Source organism: Pseudophryne corroboree, chromosome 10, assembly GCF_028390025.1.
Source record: "Pseudophryne corroboree isolate aPseCor3 chromosome 10, aPseCor3.hap2, whole genome shotgun sequence".
NCBI classification, from domain to species: Eukaryota; Metazoa; Chordata; class Amphibia; order Anura; family Myobatrachidae; genus Pseudophryne; species Pseudophryne corroboree.
This window is the reverse complement of record NC_086453.1, coordinates 27479549-27500224: the sequence shown is the minus strand read 5'-3', so window position 1 is coordinate 27500224 and position 20676 is coordinate 27479549. Positions and strand designations below refer to the sequence as shown.

Here is a 20676-nt window from a genome sequence, read left to right as displayed (position 1 = left end):
CCTTAAGGCCCGCGAACCGCTCAGCACATATCTCTCCCCCCGCTCAGCACAGCGCGATGGGGGGGGGGAGGGGGTACGGGAGGGGGGCCTCTCATTTTACCCAGCGGGTGAAATGAGCGACCTGCTAGATTGAGCCTGCATGCAGGCCAATCTAGCACCGGTGATAGCGATGCGTGGGGCTGCCCATCGCTATCGCTGTGGGGTGGGTACACACAGGGAGATCATGCTTAAAATCTAAGCAATCTAGTCAGATTGCTTAGATTTTAAACTGGGATCACTCCGTGAGTACCCCCCTTTAGAGACAAAGGACTAAACGTTATAGCCTCTGAGGTGCCGGACTGTTTGCAAGTCCAACCATTTACAAGTAAAAAGAAACCAGGTTAGTTTTGCCTTTTAAATGACTGCTGCTTTAAAATAACAAATGTCTAGACTCTGCCAACTTGGAGACTATTACATTTAGGCCACAGTCTCCTTACTAGGCTTTACATCTTCATCATCATCACCATCTTCATCATCATCACTGACACAGGCTACAGATGTTATTACTGAATATTTTGCTTTTTTTTATTTTTTCACAGAATTATTTTCCTAGATGTCCAATTCGTTATGTATCTGGATAAGCAGGATTATCTGGAACAGGTCACATAATGCATTACATATATACAAATTGCAGAACAAAGTAACAAGACGACAGCGGGAGATCCTCATGTCACATCTATGTCCCAGTTTCCTTCTTCAGAAAGTCCTACGGGCACTTGGATCGTAGAACACAGGTCTTATCTGTGCTGGATACAGCAATGTACGGACTTTGGCAGACACACCCAGGACTGCAGAGCTCCAGGCAGGATTTGGGATGTTTCATAGAGTGACAGTTGAGTGTACACGGACCATCACAGCTGCTCATCATTTGGTGCGCACCACACTTTGCTATGGAGATAAATAAAATATTATATTTTCTTTCTTAATAATGACGCATCTGACTCAATGATTCTATTAAATCATTTGCAAAGTAAAATTGCCCTAGTAATAAATAAAAGATAATGAGATCACTAACACAAAGTAGGGATGGATTCCACAATGAGCTCTCACTCCCTGTATAAACCCTCTCAGATCCAATACATCCTATAACTCACACAATAGGAGCACTGAAAACTGTGTTAGCATGGGGCAATGTGATGGAGAAAGAAGACCCTGTGACTCTATGTACGATAGCTGCATTCACCTATGACTCTATACACTACAGCTGCATTCTCCTGTGTCTCTATGTACTACAGCTACATTCTCCTGTGACTCTATGTACTACAGCTGCATTCTCCTGTGACTCTATGTACTACAGCTGCATTCACCTGTGACTCTATGTACTACAGCTGCATTTTCCTGTGACTCTATGTACTACAGCTGCATTCACCTGTCACTCTATGGGGGTAATTCAGACCTGATCGGAGCAGATTTTTTTTTAGCAATTGGGCAAAACCATGTGACCTTCAGAAGGGGCAGATATAACATGTGCAGAGAGAGTTAGATTTGGGTGGGGTATATTGTTTCTGTGCAGGGTAAATACTGGCTGCTTTATTTTTACACTGCAATTTAGATTTCAGTTTGAACACACCCCATCCAAATCTAACTCCCTCTGCACATATTGCATCTGCCCGCCCCTGCAGTGCACATGTTTTTGCCCAACTGCTAACAAATTTGCTGCTGCTATCAACTCAGAATTACCCCCTATGTACTGCAGCTGCATTCTCCTGTGTCTCTATGTACTACAGCTGCATTCTCCTGTGACTCTATGTGCTACTGCTGCATTCACCTGTGACTCTATGTATTACAGCTGCATTCTCCTGTGACTTTATGTACTACTGCTGCATTCACCTGTGTCTCTATGTACTACAGCTGCATTCTCCTGTGGCTCTATGTACTACAGCTGCATTCACCTGTGACTCCATGTACTACATCTGCATTCACCTGTGTCTCTATGTACTACTGCTGCATTCACCTGTGACTCAATGTATTACAGCTGCATTCTCCTATGACTCTATGTACTACTGCTGCATTCACCTGTGTCTCTATGTACTACAGCTACATTCTCCTGTAGCTCTATGTACTACAGCTGCATTCTCCTGTAGCTCTATGTACTACAGCTGCATTCTCCTGTGTCTCTATGTACTACAGCTGTATTCTCCTGTGACTCTATGTACTACAGCTACAATCTCCTGTGACTCTATGTACTACAGCTGCATTCTCCTGTGTCTCTATGTACTACATCTGCATTCACCAGGGAGCACTTGCCTTAACTCGACTGTATGAAGTTCCAAAGGTATCCTTATCTGAGATAACAAGAATGTTTATCTGTAGCCCTAAGCAAGGATGTTGGATTACTATTAATATCATATTTGACTCCAGACTGCAGATAAAACAGAAGTACTCCCAGCCAATCACTAACACAGGATTGCAATGATAAGTTTCCAAAAAGGGGAATTAGTGACCTCTGCTTTATTAGGTTAGGGTAGGAGGGGGGAGGGGGGGGAAATACTTACCCCCTCCGAAGTCTTCAATGCTGGGATGTCGGTGTCGGTCATGTGACCACCGGCATACCGATGAGCGGTATAACATACCAAACCCATATATACAGTAAATCTCTAGAAAGACTTCCTGGAACTGCAGGAATATTTTAATACTCACAATTATAATTGATACGCACAACATAATCCAGATGGACCATACATTTTACTGCAGCCCCGGCCCCAACCCCTAAGTAACAGCCACTAGTGCTCTCCAACGTAACATCATCATCATCACTACTCTTGTCATACTTACGAGCTCCGTAGACACAGAGAGACTGGGCAGCTACAGGAAAAGACAGAGAAGAGATAGAGCAGTAATTAGTTGATGATGAAATACTTTGTTATGTAACATACGACCATTCCCCTGCATGGGACCTGTCAGTATTGGGAAAATCACATTACAATGAGGCAGCTCTTCATCTCCCTCACACATTTATAAGCTAGAAGTGACTATTACATATATTATATATGGTGCCTTAATATATAATCCCCCATCGTTCTGCAGTTATTTATGTGTTTCTTCAATTTACCATAAGTTAATTACCAAAATCCTACATTGTTTTCTCCATAAAAATCATCAAAAAATGAATTTGCTACGTTAAATTGGATATAATTTAAATAACATAATTTTACATGTGTTGGTTGTGTTCAATCTTTTATTCTGATTTTCCTCATTATTACTATGTAGCTGTGTTCAGAGACAGAACTGCTATGTATTATTATGGAGAGGAGTCTAAGCAAAGTAAGACATACTGTAATAATACTAATGTGTAACTTTCATTACGAGGTTTAGTTTTACAGAATATAATAAATATGAGCTTTGATGATCATTTTCCTGTTACTCTTTTTTTTTCTTCTTCTTTTCCAACCTCTTCCCGTACTCACATATTACTGTTCTGCCCTGTGATATTCTCTGACACCTACTAAGTTTATCTGCACATAGAGTATGGAATAACGCAGTCTCTGTTTCCCCCCAGACTATTATACTTTACTCACCAATTGCCAGGACGAGAAGGACTGCGCCAAGCTTCATCATTCTCCTGTAGACCTATTTGAGAGTATATAAAGGCCAGTCAGTCAGGAAGGGAAGAGGAAGACGTCTCATTATTTAGGACAGAAATCTGTAGAGTGGGCACGTATGGGAGGAGGGGGCTACTAGGACACTTAGAATCAGTGATACAATCATCACATTTATGCATTTTAATATATGGGTAGGATGTAATGACACCTGTGATTGGCGTCCGTGCAGGATGCTGATCGAACGCGGACATTTTCTTAAAGGGACAATCACTTACAAGACATGGTTTTGTCTTGTAAGTGATTGTCCCTTTAAAAAAATGTTTAAGTTCAGCAAACAATAGTAATTCCCCCAGAAGATAAGGAAAGCCACAAAATCTTTTTAAAAATAACCATTAAGGTTCCCGGAGGAAGGTTTCAATCCAAGAGATATACAAAGCCTTGGATAGTGATAATTTGGAGAGCCAATCAGCTCCTAACTGTCATGTTACAGACTGTGTTTGAAAAATTACAGTAAGGAGCTGATTGACTGGTACTTTGAGGTCTATGGGGTCTATTCATCAAGCAGTGAAAAGTGTGGAGAAGTGAGCCAGTGGAGAAGCTTCCCATGGCAACCAATCAGCAGCTCCGTACAATTGTATAGAATGCAAATGATAAATGTTAATTCAATGCTGATTGGTTGCCATGGGCAAATCTCCATTGGATCATTTCTCCACTCTTATCACTGCTTCATGAATAGACCCCTATGTACTAAGACTTAGAGAGAGATAATGTGGAGAGAGATAAAGTATCAGCCTATCAGCTCCTGTCATTTTTCAAACCCGGCCTTTTATCTCCATACACTTTATATCTCTTTAAGGCTTAGTACAAAGATCCCTTTATCTCTCTCCAATGCTTAGTATATCTGCCCCATTATCTTATAGGTAATAGCAAATAAAATATAGATTTCGATGATAGATACTAAAATGCCCCTGGACTACAGATTATCCATATGGTTTGAGATATTAAAAGTGGATTTTCTAATCAGTTGTCTTATTGCATTCTTAATAATGATAAACGGACTCTGGTTGCTATGGGGAACAACACAAATTGTCTGTTTTAGAAGCTTTCGTAAATCAGTATATCTAATATAAGGCAGGTTATCATTTTACCTGTATTGTAGTGGTTGTTATTATTCTAAGAATTAATTAAATGTAAAGCACAATATATTATATAATTCAGTGAATTACTGCAAACAAGTAGATTATAACACAACTACATATGGATTTACCCTGTAACACAGACACATTGGAAGGTGAGGAAGAAAATGTAACATAATAAAGGAATTATAAACTGTAGATTATTTGGCGGAATATTATAGGACTCATGAACAGAATGACCGTATACAGAGTGAGTGTTATAATAAGTAATTATTTGTACAATGTAATAACAGCAATAGTTTTACACAATCCAAAGGTATCAATGAGGTTCATACTCACAAGTGTAGTTGTCTCTTCTCTGCTTAAAGTCTTTGTATATGAGATACTGGACCAGTCTCAGGGGTTCCTCTTATATACAGGAGTCTCCCCCCTCTTGGTTTCTACAGGTGGGGCAAAAATTCCATGTGCTTCATTAGAAATTCAATCAAGTCTTAGATGTTACTTATTGCAATGATAAGAAATCAGTTTGTAGAAACCAGTTTTCAGTTCAAAAGCCCCTCACACAATACACTCAGCATAAAATGCACAACAGAGATAACGCATACAGATGGGGGAATCTGAAGGTAAAAAAATCAATAATCATAGAGTCCAAATAAATTGATAAAAATGGATTAAAACTTTTTCATTTTTGCAATCCAAAACCCGAAGTTAGAATTTAAAATCTGAATTCCGAACCGTAAGAAAATTCAAACCGGGACTAAGTTCGGATCAGTTCTCCTCGGGGACCCACACGGGGTTTTAGATCAGTTCACTTCCACAAAATTTGAATTGTTTCGGATTTCTGGAGAACTGAACCGCACATCTCTAATACCCCTTTTCCACTATCTAACACGAGTCGCAGCTGGGAGCCTGACACGGCTGCGACCCGTGCTAGAGCCCACTTCTACACTTCTACATATTGACGGGTTGGTGACGCTGCTGGTGACGTGGCAGGGGTGGCGCTGGGAGATCACATGATCTCCCAGTGTTGCCCTTCCGTAGACTGTGAACGGGAGCAGTGTCGCATCGACACGGCTTCCATTTACACCACAGAGCTTACCGGGTTGAACACGTGTTCAACCTGGTAAGCTACCCAGGTAGGATTCCCGGATCACTTGCATTTACCCCTGTTTTTAGAGCTAGTGGAAAAGTGGTATTAATAAGGGGGAAGATCGGGAGATGCTGTAAATAATATGGAAGCAATGAGGATATGCATGGAGCATGAAAGCTACACAATCTAGAATAGCTGATGATGATGCTGATAATAGTGATAAATCCCATTTGTGTAGCCCATTATATGAAATGAATATATTTACAGTTACTGATATCAATGGAAATTTTAATATTAAAGCCGGTCACATAATCACTGAATTTATTGGCCAATCTGGTGAATTTAAATGAAATTGTACTAAAATCAGTCAAATATCCTTTAGCATGTAAGCTCTCACGAGCAGGGCCCTCTTCCCTCATGTGATTATCCTTTTTATTACTTTAAAAATCTTCACCCTGTACTTGTCCTATACTGTCGTCAACTGTAAGTTGCTGTTTTCCTGTTTTGATTATTTGTTTATGTACTCTGTAATTGGGCGCTGCGGAACCCTTGTGGCGCCATATAAATAAAGGATAATACTAATAAATAATAAAATATCAGCCTAGAGACAGAACCAATGATGTGAGAGTCGATGAATCCCTCTATGACTGTAGATCGCTCCATTATGGGGCGGAGACGGAGAAATGGGGGCATTGGCAGGCAAACGGTTGGAATGGCGGGGGAGTGATCGGGGTGGCTGTGGGACTTCACATGCAGCCCCTGAGACTAGTAAAATGGCGGTGTCCTTCTGCGGGCACGGCCAAGCTGCACTGGCAGGAGGCTACCTTATTTATAGCGATCATGCTGAAATTGCGGTGCAACCGGAATTTTAGCGTGGTCAATGTAGGGGGGGGGAGGGTGCTGCGATTTTCATGCTGGGCGGCCTTCCCCTGCGATGGGTGGCCCCCAGCGTGCGATTCAAAGGATTGCAAATTCTGCTACAGAATTTGCCATCCTTACTGAATCAGGCCCAATGCACAGTTCTGTGGTCAGCAGCTGATGAACTTAGTTGGGTTTAGGAAGATGTATTTGTTGTAAAAAGCTTTATTTCCATATGATTTTTGCTATTTCCTACTACAAGACTGAAGGGTCTATTTACTAAACCTTGGAGAGAGATACAGTGGGGAGAGATAACGTACCAGCCAACCAGCTCCTGACATTTTTCAAACGGGATGCAGTCAGCTTCCTGAAGGATGAGATCCTGGCACTCAAAATACCAATGCCGGAATCTCATCCACAGCAGGAACACCAGCGTCTAAATCCCGATGGACTCGGGATCCAGGCATCTAATTACGATGCCTGTTGCCTGGAACTCTGATTCTTCTTTCAGCGGGATGCACGGGGGAAGGGGGTGGGGGTATGTTTAGCCATTAGACGGGGGTTAGGGTTCTGGGATGGGAAGGTTAGGATTAGGTACCGGGGAGCAGTGTCGAACTGGGGCATGAAGGGCCCACCGGAGGAATGCAGTAATAGGGGCCCATACTTATGGGTGTGGCCAGCCTACAAAGGGGGTGTGGCCAGCCTCCACAGATTATTGAAATACACAATTGTCTTGTGCAGTGTAATGCAACATATCTACTATGTATAATACAAGTGCACAGTCTGGAACCTGATCCATAGAGGATGGAGTGGGCCTTCAGGCAGTGGGGCCCATCGGTGGTTTCTCCTGTACCCCTGTGGGCCAGTCCGACCCTGCCGGGGAGGGAGGGTTAGGGATAGGAACTTAGCAGGGGGGTTTAGGCACCAAACGGGGAGGGTTAGGGTTAGGCACCCACAAGGTAGGGTTAAAGTTATTGTTAGGGTGCTTAATGGGGTGTTGTTGGGCTTCTAATTGATGGAGTGCCATTGTTAGTATTCTGACCGCCGGACCATCCATAGGGAAGTCATACTGAACCCTTTTCAAACCCAGCCTGTAAGATGGCCTGTAGGAGCTGATTGGCTGGTACTGTATCTCCATCCACTTTATCTCTCTATAAGGCTTAGCAAATAGACCCCTAATTCTGCAGATTTCATGGATACTACTAAACAATATCACCATATTCTAGGTCAACTCAGTAATGACAGGATATCAATGTAACAAATGTAGCCAGCCTACCTGTGTAGGTGCATGGTGGGTTTGCCTGGATATGAAGACAGAAGAGGTAACTGCTGAAACGTGGCGCAAACACACACACACACACACACACACAACTCCAAAGCACAGTGCTGTCAGCCTGCAAAATGGGATAATAAAAAAAAAAACTGAAAAAACAAACTTATATTTATAAAACAAAAGGAAGAGACTTTAGTTCTACACATCTCATTAGCATTGTTTATTTCTAAAGGTGTCTCCGATTCCGTAGCTCTGTGCAATCAAACCTACGAGGGCGCAGTCAAATCTATGAATGCAAAAATGCATAATTATGAGTCAAGCCTTATATGAATGCGATAATAGCACAGGAACGTAAGAAATAAAGGGGGACATTTACTAAGCAGTGATAAGTGCGGAGAAGTGAGCTAGCGGAGAAGTGGCCCTATCAACCAATCAGCAGCTCTGTATCATTTTATAATCTGCAAGTAATAAATGTTACTTCAGAGCTGATTGGTTGCCATGGGCAACTTCTCCACTGGCTCACTACTCTGCTCTTATCACTGCTTAGTAAATGTTCCCCAAAGCACCAGTACATTAAATCAAAGTAACAAGTGCAAAGATACAAGCAGAAATACAGTAGGCGGTAAAAAGTGGTTGGGATACGGGTGGCGGCATCGAGGATGGTTGTGGCCAGAATTCCGACACTGGCACCCCGACTGCCAAAATCCCTATAACCCCTAACCCTAATCCTCCCCTCCCGCAGCCAAACCCTAACTCACCCCAGCATACCTACGTTTGAGATTCCAGCTGTCAGGATACCAACATCGGCATTCTTACAGATGTCGAGATCCCAGCGCCGGTCTTCTGACTGCTGACATCCCGTACTTATAGTAGGTAACCACCTACTGTCAAAAATCATCTGTTAGTAAATGTGAGATTTAGACCCTGAAACACAAAATCGATCACAAATCAGCCAAAAATGTATCAAAATCGATGCAAATCGACTTTTAGTATATACACCCCCTGATGTGTCAACAACTAGCTTATCATGACTCGGAGCTACATTACATAGTCCTGAAGGGGTTAACCACATGGAGGCACTTTCAGCACTCTCTCAGATACACGGTGACACCTAATGCCCTATGATGCGCCGTCTCCCATTTTATCATAGAGCTATGTTTTGGGGAAGGGTCACACAGCAGAGAAGCAAGCACACAGCGGGTTACTGAATGCAGCATTATCAATAGTTGCATAAAAACCCTCTATGGGGGTCATTCTGATTGCATGCTGCAGTTTATCGCAGCGGTGCAGTCACGTCAGAACAGCGCATGCATATATGCCACAGTGCGCCGGCGCATGCCAGATGGCCGAAGGCCATTGGGCCGCTACGATCGCCTCTGCCTGATTGACAGGCAGAGGCGGTCGCTGGGCGGAGAAAGGCAGAACGGCGGCGTTTGCCCGCCGTTTCGTGGCGCAGTCTGGCCAACGTAGGTGTGGCCGGATCGAATGGGGGGCGGGCTGCAGCGGCTGCGTGACATCACACGCAGCCGCTGCGGGCCGGGGAGCGATAAGTAGCTCCCGGCCAGCACAATAAAGCTGCGCTGGCCGGGAGCTACTCTTGAAGTGCAAAGGCATCGCCGCTGGGCGATGCCTTTGCACTTCTGCGGGGTGGCCCTGCACTGACATGCGGGGCGGTATAGCCCTGTGCTGGACGTCCCCCCGCATGCCAGTGTGAATGATCGTAGCTGTGCTAAATTTAGCACAGCTACGATCATCTCGGAATGACCCCCTCCCTATGTTATATTACATAGACATGTACTGTATGTACTGGAGATATGGGAAAAGCAGCCTCCCAGCAAGATGTAAGTTCCTATGCATTATGTGCTAGCTACAATGATTGGCAGCCCCCAGGCAATGATCCTCACAGCCCTGGTGGTGTAAAACATTTCTGTCTACAAAGAGATCAGGTATTTCCAGTATTTGTGTTTAGCATAACGCATATTCTTCAGTTCTAACTTATCTCAGCAGACGTCCGAATTCTCATTCAAATTGCTGTACATTAATTGCTTATTGTTTGTAAGTAAAGGGAGTGGATGACCCAACTCATTACCTAAAGTGAAATACTGTATCTACATAATGGGGGGTATACAGGGGTTCTTACACAATCAGAAAGACATTACCTAGTAAGTGGGCATAATGACGGAAATTACTACTACATAGAAGAATCCAATACATCTGTTATAAAAGTAACCTCCTTAGTGTCATTTAATGTATTGCATGTGATTGTATTTTGTCATCTTTAAGACCGGTCAAGTTTAACAATAGTAAAATAATTTTCTTTCTTATAATAAATTTTATATTATACATAAAATACAAAGTTTGTATTTGTTGTACTTTCAGCCATATCAAACCTTTAATATAGCGCAGGAGGGTATTTGTTTGAGTATGTTATAAAAGTAGGACTTGTTATTATTTATGTAATAACATGGTATTTGCAGGAATCAGGTGATATTCTCATATGTGGACAGGAATCGTACATTCTGTAGAATTCATTACTAGGGTAAAACGTTCTAGAAGTCAGTAATGCTCTTGAGTTGTATAGTTTGATAAACACAGACTTAGGTGGTCATTTCGAGTTGATCGCTCGCTAGCAGTTTTTAGCAGCCGTGCAAACGCTATGCCGCCTCCCACTGGGAGTGTATTTTAGCTTAGCAGAAGTGCAAACGAAAGGATCGCAGAGCGGCTACAAAAAAAAATTGTGCAGCTTCAGAGTAGCTTCAAATCTACTCAGTGCTTGCGATCACTTCAGACTGTTAATCTCCTGTTTTGATGTCACGAACATGCCCTGCATTCGACCAGCCATGCCTGCGTTTTTCCTGGCACGCCTGCGTTTTTCCTGGCACGCCTGCTTTTTTTCAAACATTCCCTGAAAACGGTCAGTTGACACCCAGAAACGCCCTCTTCATGTCAATCACTCTGCGGCAATCAGTGCGACTGAAAAGCTTTGCTAGATCTTGTGCGGCATAGCGTTTGCACGGCTGCTAAAAACTGCTAGCGAGCGAACAACTCGGAATGACCACCGACGTGTCTGTTCATCCGCATTGTATCACCCTTTTAGCTTGTGTATGTGATATTATGTTATTTACTGATGTGGATATATTTGTAACAAAAACCACATTCATATGGCAACAGGGTTCCTAATATTCTGCACTCCAGCTATGAAGCCCTCTCATTTCCTACAGTAGGTCACACAGCGAATCCTGTATCAGTTTGAGGGTTTACAAATATAGGAGGAGATTTATTAAAACTCGGAGAGAGAGATTAAGTGGAGAGATATATCGTCCCAGCCAATCAGCTCCTAACTGCCTGTTATAGCCTATGTTTGAAAAATGACAGTTAGGAGCTGATTGTCTGGCATGTTATCGCTCTCCACTTTATCTCTTTTCAAGCTTTGATACATCTCCCCTACAGTATTGATGAAATCAAACAGATTGACTGACGCACTTCACAAGTTTGTATCTAACTGATAACAGCCCACATTAGTAAATGTTGCAGGAATCTCTTGACATGAAAGTGTCCTGAATGCACTTGTAGATTACTCTGTCACTGATCTATTAGTGTATTGTTATTCACGTTTATACACCGGGCTGTTCATCAGTGCGGGAGAACTGTTTTCTGCTATTCATCCTCCGTTTACAGTGTATTCCCCCCATAGCTATCAGCGGGTGGTCTTCTGTATGCCGGCGGTCGGGCTCCCGGCGCTCAGTATACCGGCACCGGGAGCCCGACAGCCGGCATACCGACACTTATTTTCCCTCGTGGGGGTCCACGACCCCCATAGAGGGAGAATAAAATAGTGTGGCGCGCGTAGCGCGCCACCGTGCCCGTAGCGTGGCGAGCGCAGCGAGCCCGCAAGGGGCTCATTTGCGCTCGCCACACTGTCGGTCAGCCGGCGGTCGGGCTCCCGGCGCCGGTATGCTGGTCGCCGGGAGCCCGACCACCGGCCAGCCGTAGTGAACCCCTATCAGCTACTAAGTGGAGTATAATTATCCTCCCTCTCCTTCACACCACACATTCAGCACCTCTCACAAACCTGTCATTTTCATCTCAAAAACATTTCCAGGATGAGACCCTTTCTCACCAGTATCCACTCACTGGTCATGTCCAGACTGGACTACTGTAATCTCCTTTTAACTGGCCTCCCTGACAAATACCCCTCTCCACTCCAATCTATCCTCAATGCTGCTGCCCGGCTCATCTTCCTCACCAAACGCACTACGTCCACCTCCCCTCTCCTACAAGCCCTTCACTGGCTCCCCTTCCCTTTCAGAATCGAATTCAAACTTCTCACACTCACTTACAAAGCCCTCACCCACTCCTCTCCCATCTACATCTCTGATCTTATCTCCCTTTACTCTCCCACCCGTCCTCTTCGCTCTGCTAATGCACGCCGCCTCTCCTGTCTTCTGATTACTTCCTCCCACTCCTACCTCCAAGATTTTTCACGTGCTGCTCCCTTCCTCTGGAATTCCCTACCTCTACCCCTCAGACTCTCCACCTCTCTACAAAATTTCAAACGGGCTCTTAAGACCCACTTCTTCACCAAACCCAGTGAAATCTCATCCTAACCCTCTGTTCTACACTCTCTATGTACCCAGTCTGTGTCACCCATGTCTGTCTACCCCTCCACTTAGAATGTAAGCTCTCACGAGCAGGGCCCTCTTCCCTCATGTGCTTATCCTTTTCTTTCTTTAATAATCCTCACCTGCCCAAATCACGCAGTTTTTTGGCCACCTGGAACTTGTCTCTGTCATTTACTGTTATGCTTAGTTACCCTGTACTTGTCCTATATTGTCTTCATCTGTAAGTCACTGTTTTCCTGTTTTGATTATGTGCATACTGTATGTATTCTGTAATTGGGCGCTACGGAACCCTTGTGGCGCCATATAAATAAAGGATAATAATAATAGTAATAAAACAGCAGTGTACCATTGTAGTGTTTCAGCACATAACATTCTCAGTATAGGCATATAGGGGTTTAGGGCCTAATTCAGACCCGTTCGCTGTTGTGCGAGATCGGAAAGCGGCCGATTAGCGAATGACTGTGCATGCGTATGGATCATAATGTGCAGGCTCGATGCCAAACTGTGAAAAGAATCCCGCGTCTTTTTTGATCGCTGGCCTTATGCAGATTGATTGACAGGAAGAGGATGTTTGGGGGTGGTAAGTGGCCATTTTCTGGGAGTGTCAAGAAAAACACAGGCATTCCCAAGCGTTCTCAGGGCGTGTGTGTGACGTCAGCTCCGGCCCCGATCAGCCTGATCTCGTCGCACGGTAAGAGTAAGTCCTGGGCTACGCACATACTGGAAAAATCATTCTATGATGAGCGAGTTGCAAACGGGTTTGTAGATGTCCGCTGTTTGCAAAGCTTTTCACACGGCGTACACAGACTTGCACGGGGACATTTTTCACTCTGTCTGGGTGGCGTCTATCCGAGAACAAACCTCTGCAAATTTACAGAGGAGCGATCAGGTCTGAATTAGACCCTTAGTAATATGTATGAACTCCTAACAAATTCATTATTAATGTGTTAGTCAGGGGCTCATACATAATATAAATAAACCCATAACATCCCCCAATTTGATAGACCTCTGGGGGTTACTCAGCTGTCATATGCTGGTAAAAGCTGTTAGTAGTCCCACTCATTCTTCTATAGTAGTTAAAAGTATATTACAGGTTGAGTATCCCATATCCAAATATTCCGAAATACGGAATATTCCGAAAATACTGAATTTTTTGAGTGAGACTGAGATAGTAAAATCTTTGTTTTTTGATGGCTCAATGTACACAAACTCTGTTTACAACAAAAAGTTATTAAAAATATTGGGGGTAATTCCAAGTTGATCGCAGCAGGAAATTTTGTAGCAGTTGGGCAAAACCATGTGCACTGCAGGGGGGGGGGCAGATATAACATTTGCAGAGAGAGTTAGATTTGGGTGGGTTATTTTGTTTCTGTGCAGGGTAAATACTGGCTGCTTTATTTTTACACTGCAATTTAGATTGCAGATTGAACTCACCACACCCAAATCTATCTCTCGCTGCACATGTTATATCTGCCCCCCCTGCAGTGCACATGGTTTTGCCCAACTGCTAAAAAATTTCCTGCTACGATCAACTTGGAATTACCCCCCTTGTATTAAATGACATTCAGGCTGTGTGTATAAGGTGTATATGAAACACATGAATTGTGTGAATGTACACACACTTTGTTTAATGCACACAGTTATTAAAAATATTGTCGAAAATCACCTTCAGGCTGTGTGTATAAGGTGCATATTAAACACTAGGTGATTCATCGCGCCGTTAACCCCTGCAGGCCTTTAAACATACGCAGCCCGGTAGATAATAGATCCAGAAATTCAGGGCAGTATAGAGGGCATACAGAAATGGTGTCCGGTTGAGAAAAGATAGAGAGATGTCAGTGGGGAGGGAATGTACAGAAACGCTGTGCGATCGGTAAAGGATAGGGAGAGTCAGGGTGGTAGGTAGAGGATAAAGAGAGGGAAGGTGTGAGAGAGAAAATACTGTTGCGAGAATTTTTTTTTATGCCAGTGGGTAAATATTGCAAGGGGGAAGGGCGTGCGATTGTCAAGGGGGCGTAGCCCTTTGTGAGGGCGTGCAGAGTGGCCGCAGCGCACAATGCATAACATAGTGTAGTTTATACTGCTAGTGTCTGCATCATGAAGTAGTAGTAGAGGCGCTTATACACACAGTGATGACAGGTAGCAGAGGCGCTTATACACACAATGGACACAGGTAGCAGAGCCGCGTATACACACAATACCCACAGGTAGCAGAGCCGCATATACACACAATACCCACAGGTAACAGAGTTGGTTCTACACACAATGGCCACAGGTAGCAGCGCCACTTATACACAATGGCCACAGGTAGCAGAGCCGCTAATACACACAATGATGACAGGTAGCAGAGGCGCTTATACACACAATGGACACAGGTAGCAGAGCCGCGTATACACACAATACCCACAGGTAGCAGAGCCGCGTATACACACAATACCCACAGGTAACAGAGTTGGTTCTACACACAATGGCCACAGGTAGCAGCGCCACTTATACACACAATGGGCACAGGTAGCAGAGCCGCTTATACACACAGTGCCCACAGGTAGCAGAGTTGGTTCTACACACAGTGGCCACAGGTAGTAGCTGCGTTTATTGTTGGGGGGGAGGGGAGGGGTGGGTGCAGGGGTGGTGTGGTTGGGTGGGTGCGAGGGTGCCACTTTTGCGTGTGCGGTTGGGGGGATTCTGCAGGTAGGGGAGGGGGTGCTGTGCATAGGGGAGGGGCGGGGGTGACATGGGTGGGGGGTTGGGAGCAGGGGTGATGCGGGTGTGGGAGGGGCGGGGGGCTGGGGGAGAGGCTGGTGTGGGAGTGCCGTGGGTGCCGTAGTTGGGGGAGCAGGAGCAGGGGTGCTGCGGATGGGGGAGGGGCAGGTGCTGGAGAGGCAGATGTGGTGGTGGTGCGGGTGGGGTGGAGGGTGCTGGGATGTAGCGGGGGGAGAGGTGGGTATGGGGGTGGGAGAGGGCCGCGGGTGCCGCGGGTGGGGAGTGCTGCAGGTGTGGGATCTACGGTTGGGGGCGGGAGTGCCGCGGGGGGGGGGGGCTGCAGGTGTTGGTGCAAGGGGTGGGGGGCGGACGCGGTGGGTGCCGCAGGTGGGGGGCTGCGAGTGTTGGTGCTACTGGTGGGGGAGCATGCGGGAGTGCCGTGGGTGTTGTTGCTACTGGTGGGGGAGCGGGCGGGGGGCCGCGGGTGTTAGTGCTACGGGTGGGTGGGGGGCGAGTGCGGCTGTCAGTAGCCTTCTACTGTATAGTAGCATTTTCCCCTGAACTCTGCGGCAGCTGCAAGACTGAGGCGGTTAGTAAGAGTCCCGCTTACAGTCAGCGGCTGCAGTGTCACCCGACTCCCTGGGAGACACGTCTCTCGCACAGCTACTATACCCAGGCACGTGGCCAGCAGCAGCAACGTCACACCGTGACGTCACCCGGGCACAATACAGCAACACTGCAGCAGCTGCTAGAACAGTGACGTCACCCGGACAATAATACATTAATACTGCTGCAGCATTGCATCACACCGTGACGTCACCCGGGCACAATACAGCAACACTGCAGCAGCTGGTAGAACAGTGACGTCACCCGGACAATAATACATTAATACTGCTGCAGCATTGCATCACACCGTGACGTCACCCGGGCACAATACAGCAACACTGCAGCAGCTGCTAGAACAGTGACGTCACCCGGACAATAATACATTAATACTGCTGCAGCATTGCATCACACCGTGACGTCACCCGGGCACAATACAGCAACACTGCAGCAGCTGCTAGAACAGTGACGTCACCCGGACAATAATACATTAATACTGCTGCAGCATTGCATCACACCGTGACGTCACCCGTGCGGCTGACAGTGACAGGAACAGTCACATCCCGGACTTACAGTACTGCACCACGTAGCAGATCCCTATGGCCGCGGTGTTGTGACATAGGAGGGAGATAGAATATCTTCCCGATCCCGAGGGCGCCTGTGTAACGCAGTGGTGGGGCTAGGAGTAGTCACTGGCTATTCTATTTAATGATCCGCAATAGGTGAGGGGCGGGAGGCAGGGTGAGATAGGAAACCCGTCCATGTCACTGCCATACCTCCCAACTTTTCTCTTTTCCGCACGCGCTCCCGAAAAGTGGGCGTGGCCTACAAAAAGGGGGCGGGTCTTCACGGGAGGACCCGCGATCGCAAGCCAGGTCCACATTTTCGTCACTGAAGGGGCATGCTCAGCGCTCTGTGAGCCGCTGGCATGTCCCCTCTCCCTCTGACTCCAGAGAATAGACGCTGTGCGCATGCGCACAGCCTCTATTCACCGCTGCTCTGCTAAACAGGGCAGCGAGACACAGAGCCTCCCAACTGCCCCCCCCCCCCCCCACCGTGGGACACTGCGGGACAGTTGGGAGGTATGTCACTGCTGACTGCAATAATATTATCATCTTGGCTGCAGCCGCCCCGAGCACGTGTGTGACAGCAGGTACTGCCGCCGGAGCCCCGGGTACTGGCTGAATATATACAGTGCTGCGGCTGGGGTAGTGTTAGCAGCGGGACAGCGTGTCACCATGTGGTAGCCACCTCGCGGAGTACAGTGACCAGGAGCATGCAGTACTGCTGCAGGGAGTGTACGTGGAGGAGAGAGACAGGGGAGTGGGCGGAGATGGGGAGGAGACTGGGCGGGCTGAGGGAGGGGACTGTTCCTGGTAGATCTGTGACTGTGACTCCGCCCAGCATTACGGGCACAGAGTCACAGACTAAGGCAAATATATAGGAGATTAATGCATTCTGTGGTTAGACTTAGGTCCCATCGCCATGATATCTCATTATGGTATGCAATTATTCCAAACGACGGAAAAATCCGATATCCAAAACACTTCTGGTCCCAAGCATTTTGGATAAGGGAGACTCAACCTGTAATAGGATTGTTTGGTTCAGCCAAAAAGGAATGTACTGTAGAAGTTGATGTGGAAGAGATCCTTTGTTACATACAAATCCATTCTTGGGTACACATTGGCTGATATATTGGCCGTCTGATCGATATCTTGCAATGCGGTCTGGTGGGGAGTACACCCAATAAATCTGATATCGACGCTGTTAACAGACATGTCACGCCAGTTGTGCAGGATAGCCTATGGCCGATAGATCTGCAAATATATTGAGGTATCTGGCTGTGTATACGGGTGGTCAGTAGAACGTCCATACACTTGTAGCTGGAAGGGCCATCTTTACGTATAGGAACATAGGGGGTCATTCCGAGATAATCGTAGCTGTGCTATATGGTCATTCACACTGACATGCGGGGGGGCGCCCAGCACAGGGCTATCCCGTCCCGCATGCCAGTGCTGCCCCCCCCCCCCCCCCCCCACCCACAGAAGTGCAAAGACATCATACAGTGGCGATGCCTTTGCACTTCAAGAGTAGCTCCCGGCCAGTGCAGCTTTAGCGTGCTGGCTACTCATCGCTCCCTGTCCCGCAGCGGCTGCATGTGACGTCACGCAGCCGCTGCTTCCCGCCTCCAGTTCGGTCCGGCCACGCCTGCGTTGGCTGGACTGTGCCCACGAAACGGTGGCCGCCATTTCCGCCCCACCCAGCAACCGCCTCTGCCTATCAAACAGTAAGAGGCGGCCGTAGCGGCCCGACGGCCTTCGGCCATCTGACATGCGCCGGTGCATGCGCAGTTCTGACCCGATCGCACCGCTGCGATAAACTGCAGTGTGCGATCGGGTCAGAACGACGCCCATAGAGGCCCCTAGAAATGTGAGGTCCTGGGCAGGACCTCACATTTCTAGGGGCCTCCGAGTAGTGGTGGGTGGTGGTCACACAATCATCACAGACAACACCATTCGCTACCTGCCTCCCAGCCTGCAGCCAGATGGTGAATGGCTGCCAGAAAGCTGATTGGCGGATGGCTGGAGCTATCTACCAATCAGAGTACTGACAGCCCTTCACTGTATGGTAGCACGTGGAGAGAGACGGAGACGGAGAGAGACGGAGCAGGACCGCAGGAGGGGAAAGTTATAATTTTTTATAATTTGTTCCTGTGAATGGATCGGTAGCGGTCCCAGTGCATTGCTTTGCCTAGGGCCTACTATACTGTTAAGATAGCCCTGAAAGCTGGCTGGGCAAATTCAAACGCCCACCCAGCTGTGATATCACAATCTGTAAGTGTATATACTTACCTGAATCGGCTGATATGTTGGCGCAACGATGGGTGCGCCAACATGTTGATGCAGTGTGTACCCAGTCTTAGTAATTATAAAGGTGCTGCTCCAAGAATATCAAATGTTTTGATTATTTTGTAGATGCATTCCGTAATTGGGCGATGCGGCATATAAATATGTGTGGCGCCATATAAATAAAGCATAATAATAATAATAATAATAGACTGACATGATCCAGATATATGGACTAATAGGGGGAGATTTATCAAACCTTCTAAAGAGGCGTTGCCCATAGCAACCAATGAGAATCTTAATATGTTCCAAAGTGTTGGCTGCTCTTTTATGTTGTCTAGTATCATTGCTGAGTACCTTTATATCATACTGTATAGAGAGTTATATAAAGATGAAGGGGAGGATTTACTAAGGCGCGGCTTGTCACCGAGATCACAGGAAGGCTTTGACTGATAGGTTTATAAAGGCAAATGAAATAAATGTAAAACCTGGCTTTATTCAAAACTATCAATCAAAGCGGATTGACAAACTGCACCTTAGTAAATCTGTCCGTCCATTCAGGGCCGGTTCTTGGCCTTGTGGCGCCCCGGGCAAAATATAATGGCGTGGCTTCAAATGGGGGCGTGGTCACGACGCTGAAAGAAAAAATTAAATAAAAAAAAAGTATACTTACCATCCCCGTTCCTGATCCAGACCGCTGCAGACCCCTCCGCCGGCGGCGCCGCTCTTCTCCTCTCCTCTCTTCGATCTATGGGAGAGACGTTATTACGTCTCTCCCATAGAACAGCATAGACACTAGAGGTCAATTATGACCCCTAGTGTCTGTGCCACTATGCTGTGCGGTGCGCGATGACGTCATCGCGCATCGCACAGCAAAGGTCCTCTACATGAAGGGAAACTAGACCGTAGCATCTAGTTTCCCTTCATGGAGAGGACCTTTGCTGTGTGGTGCGCGATGACGTCATCGCGCACCGCACAACTAATGTCCTCTCAATGAAGGGAAACTAGACGCTACGCGTCTGGTTCCCTTCAAAGCGGGGGGGCACAGCAGGGCACTGCGGGGGACACATTGGCGGATCATGCCCTGGTGCGGCACCATCCGGATGGCGTCGGCACCCTCCGGAAGGCGGCGCCCCGGGCAAAAGTACAGCTTGCCCGTGGCAAGAACCGCCACTGCGTCCATTGAGGCCCTAACAATACAAACACAACGGAATTCTGAACTGTATCCATCAGTCATTGGTATAATTGTCCCCTAAGTGACAGAGAAGATACTATTGGGCTGATTATGATTTGCACACATTGGTGATGTCCACTGAGCTGAGTGATTTATTTCCAGTGTTACCCTGTGGGCGCGCACAGAGGACGCAGTTGTCATTGAGATGCACCGTCTCAGACATGTACTGGAAATATGCTGGGCAGTGGCTATTCAGACACATGTACTGTAATTGGTTGATTTTATGGGCGTGTTGCAGGGGTGGGGCTGAAAGCGGTAGCACACTCAGGATACATGGCTGGTGCATGATTCTAAAGAGTGCCCCATGGCTGTACAGAAAGATGCTTAAAGTGGGCGTCCCACACATTGTACTTGACACGCACACTAGTACACCCAGCATTAGCATACACACGCAGACGTAACTATGGAAATAGGCGCTAAAGTAGTCTCAGCAGCAGGCCCTGAGTACCTATGTAGTCGCAGTGGGTAGCAGTTGATTTACCGACGGACACAATACCGACGGTCAAAATCCTGACACCCATTGACTGACAGTCAAAATACCGACACGGTCAAAATACTGACATTAATAGTGCCGACATTTTAAAAGTGCCGACATTATCAGAACACCGACATGTGAAATGCTGACATGTCAATATGCGTTTTTAAGGAATTTTTCGCAAAAACAAACTTGTTCATACGTTACCATCCCAGTGGACCCGGAGGGGAAATATAATAGTGTTATAGGGTGTCC

At 46.6% G+C, this 20676-nt stretch overlaps 1 long non-coding RNA gene across 10 annotated transcripts; it reads right to left on the bottom strand.

Annotated features, from left to right (window-relative positions):
• Nucleotides 1–539: 539 nt before the first annotated feature.
• On the bottom strand, nucleotides 540–19545 carry LOC134965867 (uncharacterized). Of its 10 annotated transcripts, none has more exons than XR_010188532.1 (7): nucleotides 19386–19545; nucleotides 8697–8862; nucleotides 7942–7966; nucleotides 5057–5157; nucleotides 3558–3609; nucleotides 2815–2844; nucleotides 540–927 (listed from the first exon to the last, which is right to left on the bottom strand). It is a non-coding gene; the product is annotated as an uncharacterized LOC134965867 (long non-coding RNA). The 10 variants fall into 10 exon arrangements; XR_010188527.1 differs by having other exon boundaries at nucleotides 7942–8059; nucleotides 8707–8862; XR_010188531.1 differs by having other exon boundaries at nucleotides 8707–8862.
• Nucleotides 19546–20676: the final 1131 nt, after the last annotated feature.